Source organism: Myotis davidii, unplaced genomic scaffold (assembly GCF_000327345.1).
Source record: "Myotis davidii unplaced genomic scaffold, ASM32734v1 scaffold486, whole genome shotgun sequence".
Classification (NCBI taxonomy): Eukaryota; Metazoa; Chordata; class Mammalia; order Chiroptera; family Vespertilionidae; genus Myotis; species Myotis davidii.
In genome coordinates, this window is record NW_006298678.1 from 39,921 (window position 1) to 45,355 (window position 5,435).

At 37.9% G+C, this 5,435-nt stretch overlaps 1 pseudogene; it reads right to left on the reverse strand.

Moving 5' to 3' along the window:
* Positions 1–2,838: 2,838 nt before the first annotated feature.
* On the reverse strand, positions 2,839–5,235 carry LOC102774516 (annotated as a pseudogene).
* Positions 5,236–5,435: the final 200 nt, after the last annotated feature.

Genomic DNA, 5,435 nt, shown 5'->3' on the forward strand with positions numbered 1-5,435 from the left:
GTTTCCAGCTCAGGGACCTGAGGTGCTCCATGGCTCAATACTTTTGACTCTTGCCAAAGAAGGAAATAGCTTAACCTGTTTATTTTCACTAAGGTGAAGTTAATTGTTTAATTAAAAACTGCAGTTCCAATGGCACATGAAATTAGTAAGATGGGCAGAAATATTAAGCAACCCATGACACCCATGATGGACAAGAAAAAAATAATAAAAAGATTTGCAGATAAGAAAAATTGTAAAAAAAAGGCGAATTTCACCTTTGAATAAGCACAAACAATGAAAGAAGAAATAAATAAGTTGGACTCCATCAAAATCATAATTTCTGTGCTTGCCAAGACACCGTTATGTAAGTGAACAGACAAGCCAAAAATGGGACACGATATTTGCAAATCATATATCTGATAAGGGAAATGTATCAATAATATACAAAAACATCCTATAGTTCAACAATAAAAAACAAATAACCCAATTAAAAATGTGAAAGAATCTGGAGATGTTTTCCAAGAATGATATACAAATGGCCAATAAGCTCAAGAAAAGATGTCCGCCGAAACCGGTTTGGCTCAGTGGATAGAGCGTCGACCTGTGGACTGAAAGGTCCCAGGTTCGATTCAGGTCCAGGGCATGTACCTGGGTTGTGGGCACATCCCCAATAGGAGATGTGCAGGAGGCAGCTGATCAATGTTTCTCTCTCATCGATGTTTCTAACTATCTCTCTCCCTTCCTCTCTGTAAAAAAAAAAAAAAGTCAACAAAACATACCAAAAAAAAAAAAAAATTTTTTTTAAAAAAAATATTTTTTTAAAAAAAAAAAAATCAATAAAATATATTTTTTAAAAAAGAAAAGATGTCCAACATCATTACCATAAAAAAAAATAGAAATAAAAAACATAACTTGGAGATACCATTTCCCACCCACTGAGATGGCCATAATAATAAGTATGGTCAATAATAAGTGGGTGAGGATGTACAGTATATGGAGCACTCATAGGTTGCTTGTAGGAATGCAGAATGGTGCAGATAGTTTAAAAAGTGGTTTGTCAGTTTCTCAAAAAGTTAGCATTACCAAAGGACTTAGAAATTCTACTTTTAGGTATATGCCCAAAAGATTTGAAAACATATACCCACACAAACACTTGTACATGAATAATCATAGCAGCATGATTTGTAATAGCTAAAAAAAAGTGAAACAACCCAAATAATACTCATCATGGATGACTAGCTAAGTAAAATGTGAAATTAAGTACTAATATATGCTACACCATGGGTGAACCTTGAAAATGTAACTATGCTAAGTGAGAGAAGTCACAAAAGGCCACATATTGCATGATTCCAGTCTGTGAACTGTTCAGAACGCATAAAATTAGAAAGTATGTGAGTGGTTTTCAGGATATGACAGGAGGGGAAGTAGAGAGTGACTTCTACTGGGTAGGGGGGTTGTTTTGGAATGATGAAAATGTCCTGGAATTAGATAGTAGTGATGATTACACAATTCTGTAAATATACTAAATCCATTGCAAATTTACACTTTATAAGGATGACTTTTGTTGTATGTGACTGATATTTTCATTCTAAAAACCTACATGAATTTTTCTTTTTGGTCAGGCACAATTTTTTTATTTGTTTGTTTGTTTTGTTTAAAATCAGTAAAAGAAACTGGATCCTAGAAACTGCAGTGTTCTAAGCAGCGGAAGTTTGTGCATTCATCTTTGTTTAAAGACGTCAATTAGCACACTGCTTGCATACCTCATTTGCATGAAAATCTGTACCAAATTTTAGCAAATTTACTTCCCACCCCATTTTAGGTGGGACAAATTACTTTGGAAAATAACTTTCATTGAAATTCTAACCAAAATTCATGTAAGTGGACTGTGACAAAATTATAAATGATATGAAAAATAACATTTTAACATTTGGCCATCAACTTAAAAAAATGGTTTGCCTATACCAGTGGTTGGCAAACTGTGGCTCAGCAAACCGTGGCTCACAAGCCACATGTGGCTCTTTGGCCCCTTGAGTGTGGCTCTTCCACAAAATACTGGCTCTTCCACAAAATACTGACTTCTGCGCATGGGCAGCCCGCACATGGTATTTTGTGGAAGAGCCACATTCAAGGGGCCAAAGAGCTGCATGTGGCTCATGAGCCGTGGTTTGCCGACCATGGGCCTATACTAATTAAAATGTTTTATTATAGTCTACCCTTATGTGGTCCTTAGAATTGAAACATAATAAACAGGAAAGAAAAGGAACAGAATGCAACTGAGTGCTAAGGCAGGACATCTTGCCAGAATTAATGGAGGTAGAATATCTTATATAATAAAAGTCTAATATGCAAATTGTCCCCTCGGGAGTTTAACTAACCAGGAGTTTGATCACTCGCTATGATGTGTGCTGACCACCAGAGGGCTGTATTGAATGAAGAAACGCCCTGGCTGGCAGCTGGCAGCCAGGGGAGGAAGGCCTCAATTGACCTTGATCACCAGCCAAGCCTAAGGACTCTATCTGTGCATGAGTTTCATGCACTGGGCCTCTAGTATGCTAAATATCAAGTTCAGAGTTTCATACGGTCAACAAGGTAACAGTCTGTATTTTTCACTCACATGGGAAAAGTGGAATTTGTAATTACCAGTTGCCTTAAATGCCCCAGACAAAGCTCCTAAATTTGATGCTACAAGGCACCACCTTAAGTTTTCCAGGCTGCAACTGTGCATAATTTTAACATGTTTTTTTTAAATGTATTCATTTATTTTAAACATAATACGAGGAAGGTGTTAAAACTGGTATAGTAGCTCAATAGAATAAGTATTCCAGATTTTGGAGAGGAATGAAAAATCCTCCCCTTCACCAGAATCCTCCCAACTTGATCATCGTGGATTAATGATGTGCTTTGTGGATGTGGTTAGTCAATGACAACAGCCGGACAGATCTTTCTTTCTACACCAAGTCCCATTGAGTTATCTGGTCCCTTTGGCTGAGGAAGAACCATTAGGCCAGGAGCACTGGGATTATCCAGGGTGATGTTTCTCAAGTGATTGACCAGCCTATCAGGTAGTAAAGCTGCAACAGCCTTGGGGCCCTCGCAGACTTGCCAAACATTACAAACACTGCACTTGCCAGTGTGCTGATTAAGAATCACCTCATCTCCAGCCTGTAGCTCAATGCCATCCTGAACATCTTTCACGTGGAAAAAGAGCTTCTTGCTATCTCCTACTTCATAGTTAATGAAGCCAAACTGATTTTTCACACACTCCACAGTGGCCCTACACAGAGGTATGATGTTGTAAGCCATAGACTGTGAATTTTGGCCTAGGACTCACAATTGGAATTTTAAACTCTTCTCTATCTGCAGGCAATCTCCTTTGTTGGCCATTCCAACTATGCCAGATGGATAGACCTTACCTTTCATACCCCCTTTCTCACAGTCTCAGTCATTCTTTGGTACTCAGTCTGTATTGGATTAACACTTCTCAAGGGGTGAATGACTTTACCAGAGTAGATGTAGGATCTGCTTCTTCAGTAAGGCCATTCACCAAGTGTGTTTTGTTGACTTTTTCTGCACTGACTTTGTTGCTTTTCCCTTTGGACCGGTTGTACTTGACCATGTCCCCCAGTTCTAGGCTCTCAGTATCACCAGAGAACTCACTGTAATGGAAAAATATGTCTTTATCATGATTGGCTGTTTCAATAAATCCAAAAGTATCCTTCAGAGTTGCCACATAACCTAAGAGCCTCTTGGAGTTAGAATTATGATCTAAAAGTTACACACAGGTTACAGTCTGCTGTCCAGGCCTCTGCTTGTCATTAATACTAAATTCAACCTTATCACCTATTTGAGGAGAAGTAGATCCGTCCACATCCTTGGCTTGAAAAAAAATAGTCAATTTCACCCCACAGTCATCATAAGCAATGATACCATCCTCAGTCTCCATTTCCTTGCCTTTATTTTGGCTAGAAATGGAAAAAGTGGCTTCTTTATCTATAGTGCCCAGAAAATGATGATTTGAATGGAAATGGAATGAAACCATGCCCTTGGGAAGTTTTTAAAAATTCTAATAGCATGATTTCTTTGGGCAGAGAGCATATCAGGAACCACAGTAAACTTTACTTCATATGCAGTATGGAGCTGGTTCCCATCCAGAATTTCACTATAGTGGAAGATCATATATCAGGATCCACACACTTAAAGAAACCAAAACCATCTCTCATGGCAGCAATCACATCAATTTCTTTGACTTCATTAGTGAACTGAAATGTATTTGATAGAACTTCTATGTTGGTTGCTCGTTCTAATTTGTCATGTCAATCTGTTGAAATAGTAAAGTTAACATGGTTGCCTTCCAACAGGGTTACCTTGAATTTTGTATCTTTATCTCCAAAGGGAAGTTCTTTAGGAATCACAAAGTTAACTTTAATGCATCCTGGCAATGGGTCATTCTGATTTTCACTGGTACTTTGGGGATAGCTTTGGTTACAGCTCCTTCAAAATGTTCAAAGCTGATATTTTGAAAATGACTGTTCCTTGAGGCAATCGTCTGACATGTGCTGCAATTTTTTGACCATTTCTGTCCTTGATTGTGAATTCCACATCATCTCCAGACTGTAAGGCCTCTAAGTCACCCTTGAATTCACTATAGTGAGAGATATCTCTTTTACAGCATCACCTCTTTCAATAAAGCCAAATGCCTCCTTCATGGCACAAAGTACTCCTTTACGGCAGGCTTGCTTATTTTTCAACGGAATAATGTTTTGAGCACTTACAGCATCAGTATGTTTATTGATATCAATTAAAATTTTTATTTTATCTCCGGTTTCCAGCTGAATGTTCCCTTCCAAGTCTTCAGATATGTAAGTCAGATAAAACACTTTTTGCCCATTCATTTGGTCTTCAGGGAGGATTTCTTGTTTTATCTTTACCAGTTTAAAAGCAATGGGTTTCCCAGTCTGCCAGTCAGATGATACTTTGAATTCAACATCATCTCCTACTTTTAAGTCCTGCAGGTAGCCATTTTACTGTGAACAGTGGAAGAAAAGTCTAGCTTGACGTTCTGAATATTGAATAAATTTGTAAGAGATTAGCAGTTTTTCAATAACCCCAGTTTCAAGCAGTGCTGCTGAAGTACTATTGTTGTGGAAAAGGTTTGGATCAAAGCTCATCTCACAGTGATAATCAAATATTGCACTTTCAGTAGTATTTGCTGATTCTTCTTCTTCAGCACACATTTCAAAGGATGAGTGTTACTAGTATTAAAAAGAAAAAAGAGTGAGAGAAAATGGTCTATCAAGCTAATAAAGAATACAACTGCTGCTGCACCAGGCAATCTCACAGTACAGCACTGAAGAGAACAAAGATTACTAAAAGCTTTGGGAAGTGCTCGTTCAGAGCTGTTGAGTAGGCACAAACTTCTTGTTTCAGATTAAGTGTTGTGTCTTCAACTAAAG